This window comes from Panthera pardus, unplaced genomic scaffold (genome assembly GCF_024362965.1).
Source record: "Panthera pardus isolate Hobbes unplaced genomic scaffold, ASM2436296v1 HiC_scaffold_16, whole genome shotgun sequence".
Lineage (NCBI taxonomy): Eukaryota > Metazoa > Chordata > Mammalia > Carnivora > Felidae > Panthera > Panthera pardus.
This window is the reverse complement of record NW_026526721.1, coordinates 98,114,147-98,133,047: the sequence shown is the minus strand read 5'-3', so window position 1 is coordinate 98,133,047 and position 18,901 is coordinate 98,114,147. Positions and strand designations below refer to the sequence as shown.

The 18,901-nt window shown below is 34.1% G+C and overlaps 1 pseudogene; it reads left to right on the top strand.

Moving 5' to 3' along the window:
- The first annotated feature begins 177 nt into the window (after positions 1-177).
- LOC109258145 (dysbindin-like) lies at positions 178-18,423 on the top strand (annotated as a pseudogene).
- Positions 18,424-18,901: the final 478 nt, after the last annotated feature.

Here is an 18,901-nt window from a genome sequence, read left to right as displayed (position 1 = left end):
CTCCTACAGCAAACCTGTGCCAACTAAGCTAATACCACTCACCCTTCCCCTGTATTATCTTGCAGTCTGCTCCTTCCAACACAGACTTGGCGGGAGTCCATACAAAGCATGGCAGTATGCAAACAGCCCTGACAGTGGCTGGCTTCTCTCCAAAGTGACTCTTGTCCTGAAAGGATAATGACACACACCAGTCTGACTGCAGCCCCAGTACTGCACTGGGGAAAGACATCTTGTCTGACTGAAGTCACTGCCCAACAGAAAAATCTTGAAGGACCTCATAGGGAGAGTGCCCTGCAGTTGGGTGTGACTGCAGCTCTGGCAAACACCTGGTCTGACCAAACTCAAGCCCAAGTAAGCCCCAGACTGGCACACTGACACAGGGACCAAACCCTTCACAAAACTGGCAAAGATAGCCATTGCAAATGACTGAAATGAAGGCAAAAACAACTCAGCTGCAAGAGTAGGGTGCACACACAAACATAAGAGAAATCCCTGTAGTTCCAGGTTCTGATGAACAGGAATACTGCATTTCAGGATACCACAGGACCTCTTCAAAAGGCCACCACTTGCCAGAGCAAGTACTTACATAAGTGTACATATGAGGAGACAGAGGATATGCCCCAAATTAAAGAACAGGACAAAATCATAGCAAGAGAACTAAATGCAACCAAGATAAGCAACATGCCTGTTGAAGAACTTCAGGCAATGGTCATAAAGATACTGGAATTGAGAAAAGAGTGGAAGACCTCCGCGAGATCCTCAACAAAGAGAAAACATAAAGAATGAACGAGAGAAGAAGAATTCAATAACTGAAAATAAAAATATACTAGTCCCTTTAGACTAAATAGATTAGAGGAAGCAAAAGAACTATAGATATGCAGAAGGAGAAGAGAGAGAAGAAGTGGCAGAAAATGTATCTGAAGAAATAATAGCTATAAACTTCCCAAATCTGGGGAAAGCAAAAACAAAAACAAACAAACAAACAAAAACAGAAGTCTGGATCAAGGAGGCACAGAAAAGCACCACACTCCACCCTGCCAAATAAACCTAAAGAGGTCCACACCAAGACACACACTAACTAAAATGACAAAACAAATTATAGAGAATTATAAAAGCAGCCAGAAAAAAAAATTACACACAAGGGAAATTCCGTAAGGCTATCAGCTGTTTTTCAGCAGAAACTCTGCAGGCCAGAAGGGAGTGACATTATGTATTCAAGATGATTAGAGGGGAAAAAAATCTGTAATTAAGAATACTCTATCCAGAAAAGCAATCATTCAGAATAGAAGGAAAGATAAAGAGTTTCCTAGACAAAGATTAAAGGCATCATCACTAGTAGACCAGACTTAGAAGAAATGTTAAAGGGGATTCTTTGCATGGAAAGGAAAGACCATAAGAAGTAAGAAAAGTAGGAAGCACAAAAGCAGTAAAATTAAAAATATCTATAAAAATCAGTCAAGGGATACACAAAATAAAAAATTGTAAAGTCTGACCCCATATACCTAAGACATAATGGGGGGGGGGGAAGTAAAATGTAGTGTTTTTAGAACGGGGTTTGAATTTAAGTGACCATCAACTTAACACAGACTGCTAAATGCTTAAAATGTTATGTACAAACATAATGTAACCACAGATCATAAACCACTAATAAATATACAAAAAAGTAAAGATAAAGGAATCTAAGTCTATCACTAAAGAAATCCAGCAAACCCTGAGAGAAAAGAGTAAGATAGGAAAAGAGAACTACAAAAACAACCACAAAAACAATAACCACAAAACACAGTACATACCTATCAATAATTACTTTGAATGCAAATGGACTAATGCTCCAATCAAAATACATAGGGTAGTGAAATGGATAAAAATGCAGACCCATCTATATTCTGCCTACAAGAGACTTCTCTCAGATCTAACGACACAAGCAGAATGAAAATAAAGTGATGGAAAAGCATTTATCACACAAATGAAGAAAAAAAAAGCTGGGCAGGATAATTACATTGGAGAAAAAATAGATTTTAAAACAAAAACTGTAACAAAAAATAAAGGACACTACATAATCATAAAACAAATAGTCTAAGAAAATATGATATTTGTAAATATTTATGCACCCAACATGAAACACCCAAATGCATACACCAGCTATTAACAAACATAAGCAAAGTAATCAATAGTAATGAAATAATAGTAGGGGACTTTGACACCCTGCTTAAATTATTGGATAGATCATCTAAACAGAAAATCAACAACAACAAAAAAAACCAGTGCCTTTGAACGACACATTGGAACAGATGGATTCGACACATATATTCAGAACATTCAATGCCAAAACAGTGGAATACACATTGTCTTCAAGTTCACATGAAATACATTTCAGAATAGATCACGTTAGGCAACAAAAAAAGCCTCAACAAATTAAAAAAGATTGAAGTCATATGACACATGCTTCCTTTCCAACCACAATGCTATAAAACTAGAAATCAACCACCAGAAAAAAATCTGGAAAGAACACAAATATAGAGAGGTTAAATAACATACTAGTAAACAATGAATGAGTCAAACAAGAAATCAAGGGAGAATTAAAAAAAATACACACAAATGAAAATGAAAACACAATGGTACAAAATCATTGGGATTCAACAAAAGTTGTTCTAAGAGGGAAGTTTACAGCAACATAGACCTATCTCAAAAAGCAAGAAGATGTCAAATAAACAATCTAACTTACATTTACAGGAACTAGAGAGGTGCTTGGGTGGCTCAGTTGGTTAAGCATCTGGCTTCGGCTCAGGTCATAATCTTGCGGTTTGTGGGTTCAAGCCCCATGTCAGGCATTTTGCTGGCAGTTCAGAGCCTGGAGCTTGCTTCGGATTCTGTGTCGCCCTCTTTCTCTGCCCCTCCCCCCCTCTCAAAAAATGAATAAACGTTGGAAAAAGAAATTCTGAAGGAACTAAAAAAAGAACAGAACCTAAAAGTAGTAAAAGGAAGGAAATAATACAGACTAGATCAGAAATAAACAGAAACTAAAAAGAAAAATAAAATAGAATGGGTCAATGAGAGCAGGAGCTGGCTCTTTGAAAACATCAACAAAATTAATAATCCTTGGCCAGACTCATAAAAAACGAGAGGGTATGCAAACAAAATGCAAAAGAAAGAGGAGAATTAAAAACAATGCAACAGAAATACAAAGAACTATAAGAGAATATTATGAAGAATTGTATGCTAACAAACTGGACAACCAGAAGAAAGGATAAATTCCTAGAAACATATTCCCTCCTAAAACATAATTAAGAAAAAACAGAAACTTTGGACAGATGGACCTCCAGCAATAAAACTGAATCAGTAATCAAAACACTCCCAACAACCAAAACTCCAGGACCAGATGGCTTCACAGGTGAATTCTACCAAACGTTTAATACCCATTCTTCTCAAACTATTCCAAAAAAAATAAAAGAGTAAGGAAAGCTTCCAAATTCCCTCTATGAAGCCTGCATTACCATGATACCAAAGTCAGGTCATGATCTCACTGTTCATGGGATCAAGCTCCACATCAGGCTCTGTGCTGACAGTGCAGAGACTGCTTGAGATTCTCTCTCTTTCTCTCTCTGCACCTCCCCTGCTCTCTCCTTCTCTCTCAAAAATAAATAAATAAACTTAAAAAAAAAGATAGTTCATAAAGTTTTATTTTCCACAATCTACCAATTAGGTCATGCCATGAAACCAATCATATTGATAATGCAATTTTGAATATGTTTCTAATCACTCTGTTTTATGCTTAATGTTTATTATTAGTTTTAGTCATACAACCTTTAAATGGGGTTATATTTTGTCCCCATTTTACAGATGGGTGAAGTGGGATGAAGACCTTGTCTCACTCATTGTTATGGAGATGATTTCAGTAAATTAAAATTTGAATCCTGGACATTTAAAAATACCATCTTGTGGCAAAGACAATCTCTTCAACAAATGGTGCTGGGAAAACTAGACAGCTACAGGCAAAAGCAAAAACTAGAGCACTTTATACCATACACAAAAATAAACTCAAAATGGATTAAAGACCTAAATGTGAGCCTTCAAAATAATAAAAACCTAGAAGAGAACAAAGGTGATCATTTCTTTGACACTGGCCATAGAAACATTTTTTCTAGCTATGTCTCCTCTGGCAAGGGAAGCAAAAACAAAAGTAAACTATTGGGACTATACTAAAATAAAAAGCTTTTGCACAGTGAAGTAAACTATTAACAAAACACAAAAGGAACACACTAAATGGGAGAAGATATTTGTAAATGATATATCTGATAAGGGGTTAGTATCCAAAATATATAAAGAGCATATAACTTAACACAAAAAAAGCAAACAATCCAATTAAAAACAGGCAGAGAATATGAAAAGACATTTTCCAAGGAAGACATACAGATGGTCAACAGACTCATGAAAATATACCCAATGTCTCTAATCATTAGGAAAATACAAATCAAAGCCACAATGAGATATTATCTCATGCCTGTTAAATGGTTAAAGTAAAAAACAAAACAAAACAAAACAAAAACAAGAAATAAAGGAAAAATTGTGCACGGTTAGCTGGAATGCAAACTGGCACAACCACTATGGAAAACAGTATAAAGGTGTCTCAAAAAATAAAAAATAGAATTACCATACGACTTATTAATTCCACTACTGGCTATTTACCCAAAGAAAATCAAAACACTAATTTGAAAAGATATATGCTCCTCCATGTTTATTGCAGCATTATTTACAATAGCCAATACATGGAAACAACTCGAGTCCACTGATAGATGAATAAAGAAGAGTGGTATACACAAACATACACACACACACACAAAATGAAATATGATTCAGTCATAAAAAAGAATGAAATCTTGCAATTTGCAACAACATGGACCTAGAGGTTATAATGCTAAGTAAAATAAGTCAAGAAAAGACAAATACCATATTATCTCACTCATATGTGGAATTAAAAAAAAAAAAAACAAAACAAATGAAGCAAAAAAAAAGGGGAAACTAAAAAACAACTTAAAAATGGAGAACTAATGGCTGTCAGAGGTGAGGTGGGTGAGGGGAATGGGTGAAATAAAGGATATTAAGAGTATCTTTATCTTAAAAATAAAGTATTCTTATCTTGACGAGCACTGAGAAACATAGAATTGTTGAATCATTATATTGCACACCTGAAACTAATATAACACTGTATGTTGATTATCCTTGAATTTAAAAAAATTCTAATAAATTAAAATTAAAACATAAAAAGACCACTTTGTAATGTAACATAAGCCAATATACATCATAAGCCAATCTGGAAACAAGTTTGGTAATTCACTACCATGAGAAATTAAAACGTGTTTAAGAGACTTGTATGTGACATACAGAGAAACTATGTATAATAACTAAACGTCATCAGTAGGAAAATGGAAAAACAAGTTATGGTATATTTCTACAATTGAATCTATACAATCTATACAATGGAATACTACTCATCAGTAATAGGAACAAACTATTGCTATATACAACATGAAAAAATTTCAAAATCCTTTTCTAGAATAAAAGAGGACATAAAGAAAAGATTGCATATGTTATTATATTTTTATAAAATTTTGGAATATGTCATCAATTCAATGGTGGCACAAATCTGATCAGTTTTGGCTTGAGAATGGGATAGTGAAGGGTGTGTATTAATAGGGCCACAAGAATCTGTAGGATTTGATAGAAATATTTAGTACCTTGAATATGATGATGGCTTAAAATGTTATATCAAAAATGCAGAATTTAAATATATGCAGTTTATTGTATATAAACTAAACCTCATTAAAGCTTTAAAAGCATTAAAGAACTTAGGTAAACCTGAAATCTGACATCTGTGACCTACATTACAAGCCTGAAGTTTTCTATTTTCTTGAAACTTTTCACTTAGCAAAACAAGAGGTAACGGAGGACACCATGCATCTCATTGAGAATCTCACTGTTATTGTGATGAAATAACTAGGTCTTTGACCCAAAAGACTCAATTTAAGTGTTTAATTACAAGTGCTGTGTTTTCCCAACAAAAGGATTGCACAAATCCACTGGCAATTTATCTTGCTGCAGCACCACATATGATACGAAAACGGCTCACAGTAAAGATCAGTAATGTTCTCTGCAATGTGGCTAAGAGCCTAGGCTGCTTATGCAAGGAATTATGTAACCTGAGAATAGATGAATATAGACACTGAATAAGTGTCATCTTATTCAAGGAAAAGCAGAGTGAAAACAATGTCTGTAACCAAATGCAAATGGCATGCCTAGAATGAGAAATGAGAATTAGGTCGAAGTGGTAAGAAGAAAAGGGTTACTTCAGTGGAGTTAGCAGCAAAGAATAATCGCAAAATAAGTAAAGGGCATCTAAACCATGACTGCATGTGGACCTGGCAAACACAAAAACAAAATAGAATCTGATTGATGAAAAAAATATGTGAGAAAATCCTAGGTTAGTTATAGAATGAACATTTTACTTTAGAATGATATTTTAACTAAACCTTGGTACACGTGTTAAGATATACAGGATGTACCATTTCAGGAATTATACTCATCTTCAGGTGAGTAGAGATCTGAAGGCAAACCACATTATAGTATGTTCTGGAAGTAGATGTAGCCAATCACTATACATCTGACCCTTGAACAATGCAAGCATTAGGAACAGTGACCCCTCTTATGGTGGAAAATCTGCATATAACTTTTGACTCCCCCCCAAATTTACAAATAACCTACTGTTCACCAGAGTCTTATTGATAACCTAAATAGTCAATTAACACACATGTTGTGTGTTATATGTATTACATGCTGTATTCTTACAATAAACTAACCTAGAGAAAAGAAAATGTTATTAAGAAAATTACAAGAAAAAAATCATGAGGAGAAACTACATTTACAGCAGTGTATGTACATTTCTTGAAAAAAAAAAAACACATATAAATTGAACCAGAAAGTTTAAATACGTGTTAAGACTCAACAGTAGTTTAAGTGAGAAAGAAAATAACCGGTTAAAGATTGCAAAGATAAGAAGAAGTATATCATAAAACGTCTCTCAGTCCATTTTTTTGAAGTTTGAGATCTATTTTGTACATGACAGAGGTCATTAAATATTTTTAAACAGGAAAATAACTCAATTATGACTTTAGTACAAGTATACAGTTTGCAGTTGCGAAGGGACATTTGATGGGGCACTCCAGACTGTGTGATTTTATATTATAATGCTAGATATTACAACATTAGATAACAATATCCAAGATACTATGAGACCAAAAACTGCAGAGGTGGAGACAGTCATATTAAGTTCAATATACAGAATCTAATGACAGCTCTGAAAAAGGGATAAAATGTTTTAAGTAGTCTAAACTGCTTCCATAATTCTGGCTTTAGCCACTTGTTAGTTACTATAGGAAATAGTAAGAAAGAACATGTTTCACATTTGGCTTGCTTGTTTTACATATCTATGGGAGCACTAGGAGAAAATGTATATTTAGTTATATATTTTTCTGGAACCCAGGGTAGTTACCTGGACTAGAGATACAGATTTAGAAGCCTTCAGAGTACGACTAACCAATCAGGAAATGGATGAAACAATCAAGGGAGGAGTGTCAGATTGCAGGGGAAGGAAAGAAAACAGACGTATGGATTGAGAAGAAATGTTCATAAATGAGCAAAATGGCTTTGTAGAAGCAAAATAGTAAAAAATTTCAAGAAAAAAAGGTTATGAATAGTTTCAAATGTTCAATGAACAAATGAAAAAGACTGAACTAAATCGCTAGAATAGACAATTTTCAGTGGCGAAAGATGCCAGATTAAAGTAGGCTGGATACTAATTAGAAAGTATGTGACCAAGATATTTAGTTTGCCTTAATCCTGTTTGATGCTGAGATACAAAGAAGAAAAGAGGGGAGGGGGAAATAAATCATAGTAAGAAACTGGTCCAGAGGACAGACCAGAAATTTTACTTATCTGGTAGCTTAATTTTAAGTTCATAAACATCCAATATTTATTCAGCACTAGGTATTTATCTTCACTAAGTACACAAATCAAATGACCACATTTTTCATTCTATTTAGTAGGAACTGCTTGAATGGAATCAGAGTCAGTTTATCTGGTTTCAGGATCAGTTCTCCACTCAGGGAGGTAGTGAAGGATGACAAAACAACAATAAACACAAGAACTGAATTGGAAATAAGCAGGTAGGTTAAAAACAAGTCCCATAAAATAGGTTTCATAAAAAGTGGGAAAGATAACCATATACAAAGCCCCTAATATTTGGTAAGAATTTATTATATGATTCACATGGATTTACTGTTTTTATATTTCAATATTTTTTTTTACATTTTACATAGCTTTCCTTATATACTATTTCATTTGATCCTAATGACAACTAAGTAGTTAGGATATCACTTTGTTTTGCTTTATTTTGTTTTAGGTGAAGAAATTAAAGTTTCAGAGACTCCAGGGAGTTGATTAAGATTATTATTCTAGAGTTCAATGTTTGAAGATTATATAAGAACAATAAGGCTATAGACATTACTAATATAGACTCCCAATTAATTCAAGTTTAAGGAGAAGAGTAAACAAAAGATATATTAGTATTCAGCTTCTCATGAATTTCCCAGTACATATTCCTATTAGCTTAATGATTCTTTAAAAATTGGGCATTTAAAGCAGGAAACAGAAAAGATATGCAGGAAAGAAGACTATGAAGGAGTTATATATGGAGATGGGCATGGATGATGAATCATGTTCACCATGGATAAAGGTGCTTGCTGAGTCTTTGAAATATTCTGTGCAATTAGTTTATTAGAGGCATTTGCACATCATTCTTTGCCTTGCTCTTGTGTCTGTATTCCTGCTTGTGCCCTCCCAGTTATGATTTAACATTAAACATATTCTGATATATATTTAGTCTTAGAAAAAAAAGTGAATTTAAGTTTAGAATCATTCTTTCAGTATACCCCACTTTTCTTCAGATGTATTCTAGCCTTTTAATTTAGGATGATGTGGTTGAAAGAGGACTGGAATTATATTTAGATTTTCCCTTCCCGGATGCCACTTGTACCTCTTGTTGCATAAGCTTGCGCAAGACGCTTGAATTATTTTTATTTGTAATTTTGAGCTTGATTATTTTTATCCATAATTTGAGAATACAATAGCTATCCGGACTACTTCACTGGTTTATACTAAAATTCAGATGAGATAACAGATGTATCATTAATAGAATATAAATCAGGAGCAACATGGTATAATGGTTAAAGAGAGCAGACTGAAGAACCAACTCTGATTTTGCCACCTTCCAGCTATGTACCGTTAGCAGGTAACTTAGTCTCTTTGTGCCTTAGTTTAGTTATCTGCAAGATAAGTACGACAATACTAGTTTGATCTTATGGGTAAGAGGAAATACTCTACCTAACGCTCTTTGAACTGTGCCTAGCATACAGTGAGAATTATCCAAATGTTTCATGACGATCATAATGATGTGCCAGACACTGATAGTGCTGAAGATCTCACAATCATTTATTTCAGTAAGTAACTTGGAGAGATATAAAAGCTCAAAATTGCAATGCTGAAATTCTGTTAATGAAACCCATGGTATTTCTGAAATTTAATTTATGAAAGTGTACAAATCAACTTAAGCTTCCTTTAGTGACTTGCAGGCTAAATCAAAATGGAAGCAGATAGAGCCACTTTTAGTCGCTTTCTTGTGACAGAATCCCCCCATATCCACACTCTAAATCCCTAGAAGGCAATGAGATGTACTGAGGAGGTCCAGGATCTGCCTCAAGCAATATTATATTGAGATATCATCTGTAAACAAACTCACTGAATAACCTGTTTCTTGGGTCTATACAGGCTGAAATGTAATGCTTTAGTGATTCTTTTATGTGTAATTCTACAACTGAAAGTGCAAACTTTGGGACTTTAAGGATATGACCAAATGTAGTAACAGGAGGTGTGAATTAATAATTCAGCATTTGAAGTGCTGACCATTAGCATATATATTTTCAAAAGATCATCCTACAAAAAATTTAAAAAGTTGTTCACTTAGCCTAATTGTTTCCTACTATTGAGAACTCTAATTTATTCATTATGAGTGGGTTGACTGGTATGCTAGGAGAGTCCCGCATTTTTCCTCTTGTTCTGACACATTTATTTTCACTGTCCATTTCATTCTCAAAATTGTTTCAGTTCACATGTAAAATATGCAGCCACCTAATTTACAATTTTAATGTAACTTTTAAAGAAATCCAAATCAAATCAAAGCAACTACCTATGTCTTGATATGGTGCATTTTTAGACCTAAAAATTGAATTCAACAAAACTGGATCTAATAGAGTGCAGTTTAATCACAAAATAAAAATGAGCAGAATTTTGAGGATATGGAAGCTATATGATGCACTTGCAACAGTGCCTAGATATAGTAAGCATTATTTAAATGTTTAATGAGGAAGGGGAGGAGAGGGAATAGAAAGAAACTAGGATACAATGGTTAAGAATTCACAATTTCAATAGGTAAAATGTAGGTGTAAACTGAAGATACGTGAATAAGGAGAATATTAATAGTTCTAATTACATATTTCACATAGCAATCATGATTCATCAAGACCCTACGTCTCATAGTAGTACATTTTTCTTGAAGTCAGACACTTTCATTTGAATCCTGGATCATACTTGAGACCTTAAGTTTTTATTTCTTACTTCCCTATCTTGGTAAAACTAACTAACCTTTTGAGACCTCAATTTAATTATCTTTAAACATAGACAATAACAAAACTCTTAGGAGTGTTATGAAGATGAAATGGCATAAAAGAGACAGATATACAAGTATTCAGAATTATTAGGTATTGTGATTACCAATTCTATGAAGATATCATTACTTTGAAATTTTCTAGTTTCATTGCAAACATTTATAATATAGGATAGCAAAAGGAAGTGCCATCTAAAATTGCGTTCAATCAAAATTAGCATATATTTCTTTTTTTTTAATTTTTTTAACGTTTATTTTTGAGACAGAGAGAGACAGAGCATGAACATGGGAGGGGCAGAGAGAGAGGGAGACACTGAATCCGAAACAGGCTCCAGGCTCTGAGCGGTCAGCACAGAGCCCTACGCAGGGCTCGAACCCACGGACCGTGTGATCATGACCTGAGCCAAAGTCGGACGCTTAACTCACCAAGCCACCCAGGCGCCCCTTTTTTTAATTTTTTTTAATGTTTATTTACTTTTGAGACAGAGAGAGACAGAGCTTGAGGGAGGGATGGACACAGAGAGAGAGAGGAGACACAATCCTAACAGGCTCCAGGCCCCCCGAGCTGTCAGCACAGAACCCAACGATGGGCTCGAACTCGTGAACCGTGAGATGATGACCTGAGCCGAAGTCGGCTGCTTAACTGACTGAGCCACCCAGGTACCCCAGCATATATTTCTTTTTTAAATAATTATTCTTGAAGAAGTTAGTAACAGGTTTCATAATTGCAAAATTAAAATTTTGGGATTATCTGTACCCACAAATTCCAAGAGGCAAGTAAATTCTCAAGGACCATGTTTTTTTTTAATTTTTCTAGATTTATTTTTGAGAGAGAGAGACAGAGAGAGCGAGCATGACTGGGGGAGGGGCAGAGAGAGAGAGGGAGACAGAATCCAAAGCAGGATCCAGGCCCTAAGCTGTCAGCACAGAGCCCAATGTGGGGCTCGGACCCACCAGCCAGGAGATCCTGACTTGAGCTGAAGTCGGATGCTTAACTGAGAGAGTCACCCAGGCGCCCCTCAAGGACCGTTACTGAATGTTTATAATATATTTAAAAAAAGAAAGGAATAGAAGTAAAACAACATTTAGCAAACAGTATTCCAAAAAAAGAGAAATCATGTGTGGATTATGATATTATAAAAAAGCAAAATGAAAAAAGTTAACTGCATTTCTGCTTGGATATGTGAGACTCCCGAGTTATTAAAAATTATACAAACTAGGGGCACCTGGGTGGCTCAGTCAGTTGAGTGTCCAAATTCAGCTCAGGTCATGATCTCACAAGTTCACGAGTTACGGCCCCCCATTGGGCTCTTGGCTGTCAGTGCAAGCCCGCTTCAGATCTTCTGTCTCTCTCTCTCTCTGCTCCTCCCCCTCGCCCGCTTGCTCTCTCCCCGCTCTCTCTCTCTCTCTCTCAAAAATAAACATTAAAAAAACTTTACAGAATACTCCATTTTTGTCAAAAACCATCACAACACTCTCAAAGCTATGTAGTATTCCAGTGACATATATTCTCACAGTTCACAAATTTATTTCTGTAAACATTTCCTTGCACCCTCTCAAGAACCCTGTGATGTAGGCAACATTAAGTCTCTCAATCTCTGGAGCAACATTCTATCTATAGTCCTACATCTTCTCTAGATAGATAATCTGATAATAGTATCACTCCAACATCAGAAAAATAAACACATGGGGCTACTTTGTGTTGAACCTAAAGAATGGCTTAATTGTAATACTGTGGGTCAAAGACTGACTTATTCCTTTGTCTGTAGAAGGCAGTGTTGGCTCTGCCAGATATTTATAGACTAGAACTTAGTTTCAGCATCTGCAAAATGTGAATACAAATAATTACTTCAAGACTGTTATAAAAATTCAATCACATGCTTAAAAGTTTGCACATCATAATCTGCAGATAATGAATGCTTCTCCTGCTACTGTGTTGTTTGTCTTCCAAAAAACACTAAGATTTCAGTTGTACATTAAGAATGGCTTCATGATCAGGAAGTTGAAATTTATATTCTACCAAAGGCTATCAGAAGAGGTTATTGCGTTTTTATGGCAGATAAAATTCAAATGATAACTACCTTCAGTATTACTAACACTAGCAGTAGTTGGTAATATAGTATTGTCAGCAAAGATGATAACAATTATAATAATAGTCATGACTAAGTTTTATATAGTGGTTTTTCGTGTCTGATACTAATCATTTTTATTTTCATAATAACCTTATTTTAAAGATGAAGAAGCTAATGAATACAACTTTCTCCAAATCACATTTCTGATTACTAGTGGAACCAGGATTTGAATCCAGAAATTTTCACCTCTAGGGCTCATGCTTTTTATAATTATTTTATAGATTATTTATAATTTATAGAAGCTCTGTAATACAGTTATTATGGTATTGTGGGAAAAAATGCTTATTGTATTCTTGCTTGACTAAACAGATGAAATCACTTGACTGTTTAAACATTTTTTCAGACAGGCACAATGTGGAGTAAACACATATGTTAAATAACATATATCATCATCCCTTTTTCATTGTTGTTAATTTGTTTCCCATGTCCACTGTAGTAAAATGTAAGGATTTCTTGACAAAATGTTAAAATTTACAAATAATTTGTAACGGATCATAATGTGCTTCCTGAGTGTCTTAATTGTGTAATGAACATTTGCTGCTTTTGATATTCTACTTTACCATTTGATAAACAAGTCACTAGATATAAATCATTTAATAACTGTGAGGAATCTGCTTTTCCAGATTCTATAACATAAATTTCCTATGTATTTTAGGACAAGGAGAGTTAATTTTTCTTTTTCTTTCCTTTTTTGTTTAAAATTTTTTTTATTTAAATTCCAGTTAGTTAGTATACAATGTAATATTAGTTTCAGGTGTATAATATAGTGATTCGACACTTCCATACAATACCCAGTGCTCATCGCGACAGGTGCGTTCCCTAATCCCATCACCTGTTTCACCCATACCACCCACCTCCCCTGTGGTAACCATTAGTGTGCTCTCTGTGGTTAAGAGTTTCTCGATTTGTCTCTTATACACTGGAATATTACTCAGCCATCAAAAGGAACGAAATATTGCCAATTGCAACAATGTGGAAGGAACTGGAGGGTATTATGCTAAGTGAAATGAGTTAATTTTTCTTAAAGATATTAATAAGTTAGGCAACTATAAAGAAATATTCAACTATCTTAAGGCTTATCTCTCCCTAGTCATTCTTTTTTTTTTTTTTTAATGTTTATTTATTTATTTTTGAGAGAGAAAGAGCACAAGCGGGGAAGGAGCAGAGACAGAAGGAGACACAGAAGCCAAAGCAGGCTCCAGCTCCAAGCTCTGAGCTGTCAGCACAAAGCCCAACTGAACTTGAACTCATGAACTGTGAGATTATGACCTGAGGTCAGATGCTTAACTGACTGAGCCACCTGGGCACCCCTATCCCTAGTCATTCTTGCAATGATGGTTCTAGCTTGCAGCAGAAGGTAATAAGATCTTTTGAATTATTAAAACATACATTCATTTACTCTTACCATTGATGAAAACTTCAAAGGTATGTCTTACTACAACAATAATTGTGAGGAAAAATAAGTATTTTTTGATATGCGCTTTGTATTTTTATATGGTAATAAATGTAGCATTAACATCAACAATATAGCATTATAAATATTGGAATTGTTGTTTATTTGGATCTTGGCAATATTCCATATTTTTATGAGAAATACACGTGTTTTGAGAAAAATAACATGAAGCAAAACAACATTAAAAAGCATTCTAACTATGTGGCTATTATCCCAAAACACATGAGATAAAATAATCAATTTTAGTGATTTTTTTCCCTAATTGTTCAGTATTTTCTAAAATATTTATATTAATTTTATATGTTGAATATCAACATTTATGTCTCTCTAGAAATATATTTTAAGTTATAAAATTAGAATTTATGAATTTTAAGTTAATTTTCATTTTACTTAATTTTGTAATACCTTTCCATAAAGGTAATTATTCCTAAAAATGAAATTGATATTTCTATTTTTCCCCAAATATGAGTGCCATAATTGTCCTCTAGATATTTTAACTAATTTTCACACCCAACTGCAGTTTTTAAGGTGTCTCTTTCTTTACCCTTGCTAACAGTGTGCTTTATCATCAATATAATAACTTCAGTTTTGAAAAAAAAATACGATGCATACACCCCACTTCATAATCCTTTCTGAATCATCATACAAAGTATAAATTATAGCATAATGGTGATTACATTTTAGGGAAAAACATTTTAATGCATATTTATAAAGTATACTGCCTCCATTAATAACAAATATTGTAATTAATTTTAATACTGAGGGTATTATAAACAAAACATGTAAGTATATGTGTACATATGCATTTGCACATATGTATAGAATATACAAACTATAATGTTTATTGCTGCTTGCATTTGAGGTGAACTCTTCTTGAATTTCATTAAAGTTATATACAGATTTTTGTATGGATTTCTTTTTACTGAGATTTAACATTGGTAAACTATTGGAAAACTCAAATAACTTGTTAAAGCAGAAATCTTGCTTTTTGTTGTGAAAATGGCCTTTATCAAATACCATTATTTTATGAACAAGACAATTCTGTTACATCAAATAGGAGTTCCTCCTCTTCATGTGGTATTGCTGAAGATCAGAAAGATAGGGGTCTCATCTTAGTTCACACCTAACATGCACTGGAACTTTCACTGGATTATAAAACCCAAAATTTCATTTGCCCTGTTCCACCACAGTGACAGTAAGCCATTGTTTTCTTCACCATTGTATTCTAGGTAACTAGAAAAGTAAACTCTGAAGCTTTTATATATGTAGATATACAGCTATATAATACATGTATATCTATAGTATATGATCTATAGAGAGTATATACTATATACCTAAGTAGATCTGTACCCCATCACTTTTTTCATTTATTAACTAGAACATTTCTATAAAACTTCATCTAATTTGCTATATATCTTAGATCTTTATACATACACACATACACATTTCTTTTCACTTTTGCCTTTTTAAATATTGTTCTTGCCTTTTTTTTCACTTTTATTGTCTAAATCCCCTTTATGCTTTTGACTGTATCTATTCTTTGTTGGAGACCTTGCAATTTAGTCTTCATCTCAGAGACTATTGTCTTTTATTTAATTTCTTCAGTCAGGTCTTATTTTATATGCTTTCATGTGTCCATTTGTAGCCAGACTCTTTGTATTTCTGAGTTTTAGTGCTATTTTGATTCTGAAAATGCTTGTTGAATTACATTTAATTCATATCAGAATGGTGTTACAGTTTTTGATTTTTAATTTAGAGAACTTTTTGGTTAAGAAATAGAATGCTCATGTTTTCTTTTATTCTTACGGTAACTTTAATGGGTTCAGGTTCACATTTTGCTGTTTTGATTAGTGTGTTGAATTTTCTGGGACTAACAGTACAAAGAGCCTATAAAGGTGAGGTTTGGTGACTTCCTTCACTTCTTAGCTCAATACCAAGCTATCCCGTTGCTACAGTGATGTCTCTAACAAATGGAAATTAACGGAATCTCTTCTGGTCCAACATTTTATATTTTTTGCTATTTTCTAATTCCAACGAGGCTTTAATTTTCAGGCACTTCTTTATATCTCTTCACCATCAGGCCTCCAAGGAATCCCTTTATAAAGATTTTCCATTGTCTGCAGACTTGATGCCTGCATGACACCACCATCCTCGGTAGCACACATTTTGAAGTGCAATTAACGTTCTCTGTTAATGTTTTCTGCGCTTTCTTACCCTGGTTCTACTTTTTCTTTCATTCTTTTTTTTTTTTAATTTAATGTTAATTTATTTTTGAGAGAGACAGAGCATTATCAGGGGAGGCGCAGAGAGAGAGGGAGACAGAGAATCCCAAGTGGACACCAGGCTCTGTGCTGTCAGTACAGACAGAGCCCGATGGGGGACTTGAACCCCCTAACCATGAGATCATGACCCGAAATGAAGTCGGACACTTAACCAACTAGCTTGGTTTGGCTTAAGCCACCCAGGCCCCCTGTCCTGGTTCTACTTTTCTACTATAGAAAATGAATATTATTAGGTGTTATCTGTAGTCATTCCCAATAGGATTCAACAGCAGTCCCTTATGTTCATCACAACTACCTGTGACTCTCCATTCAGGTACTGGCTCCATTCAAGTACAGGCATTAAACACAATCTGTGGTCTTAGGTAGTTATTCACCATTAGGTAAATTAAAATGTATGGCATTCTCTTTGTCCTAGTTATGCTGTTGGTATTAACTATGGATGATTTTATTATCTAACTTTACTGATCTGTAATTTTTTCCCTTGAAGGATGTGCAGAAATTCAAAATTTAAAAGTTCTCATTATCCTTGACGTACTTTGAAATTCTACATTAATATTTTGAATGGAACAAAGATACCATAGTTTAGAAAGAATTCTAAATCACAAACTCCTCCAGAGAAGGAAGACAATTATAATTTACAAAGCAAAGCTTTATTGCTAGAATAACTTTCACTCATTCAAAGGTCTTTGAATAGGAAGGGTATGAAAATAAGAATGTTCTAAGTGATATAGGCAATACTGCACTGAAGTGTAAGCATGGTGAAACTAAAGAAGACAAAGAACTGGGAATGTTTCATTTTCTCAAAAGGCAGAACTCATATGAATTAAAATGTCTCATTGCTTTAAAAAAAACAATTTAAAATGTACTACTGAAAAGAGATACTATTCAAGGATTAAAGAAATCAGATAAAAATATTTAGAGTTAGGTTATAAGAGTCTTTATATAATTCCCCTAGCTAATAAAATTCAGAAAGCTTTTCAGCAACTGGAAAAATTGACCCCAAAGTATTCCATATTTGCCAAAGTACTCTGTTAGACTAGAACCACTTAGCAGATATGAAGATACATGAGCTACATGTCACAGAAGAGCCAAGCAATGTGCACGTGCTGGAGGGTTGGTGGATAGTGAGGTGGCTACGCTTTCAACACACTGGGAGAAAAAGAAGATAAGCCCTAATCTAATTACAGGAGTAACTTCAGCAGCTTCCAGCGTTCATAACAGACTTAGAATCCATGACAGCAAATCAGACTTTTATTTAGAGGCTAGTTTTGAGAAGATAGAGAACTGCCTGCCGAATCTGGAGGATTTATGTGGGCAGTGTGAATTACAACGATACATAAGTATAAGAAAAATAAAAGGAAGGAACTTTAAAGCTTCTGAGCTGAACTAGATGCAGAGCATACCAAGAAGGTCCTGGAATGCAGCAAACCTAGCAAAAGTTGTTTAAGCAGCTTTTTGAGGAAGACTTCCAACAGATCATGGAATAGTGTCTTTCCACAGGTCACCTTCAGAAAGCTGAGAGGTGAGGCTAGTTGGGGAGAGAGTCCACTGGCATCCGAAGCTCTTCCAGGGTGTGCAGAGATGGTGTTTTGTGCTTCCCAGATTGGGGCATGGGATAAAGTCCTCGGAAGTCCCTTTCTATTATTAGTGGATGCATCATGCCATATTTGTCTTGTCATTGCTTTTCCTCTTCCTACAGTTCTAGGCTTTAGTTGAAAATAATTAGAATACATGGAAAATGTTGAAGCAAAAAAATAAAAAAGACAAAAGAGGCATTACCCATAATTCTACAGCACAGTATAACCACACCTACTACTATTTTGGTGTGGTTCTTTCCAGTCTGTGTGTGTGAGAGAGCATTTATCAGTGTAATTGGAATCAAACTATACATAGATCTGGCCTTGTGTCTAACTTTTCTTAATATTGTTTGGCAATCTTGCCTTCTAAATAATACTATCATATCATTTTAATTTTTCTATAAACTTTTTATTATTTCATTTTGTATTTTTTTCTATAATTTTGGATGGATTTCATCTGCTAATAAGTATGTTAGAATAACTGCATGTGTTCAGCATTTATATTTAGATTATTCTTTATTTGGTATTTATGTTCCTAATTTTTGAAATATTTAAATATTTAGCTTTATTTAAATTAGTTTATAATTAATTTATTTTATGAATTGTGAATATTTGCAGTGTAACAGTTATTAATTTTGTATTCCAAAAAATATATAAAAACTTGTTATTATTTTCTTCCAACATTC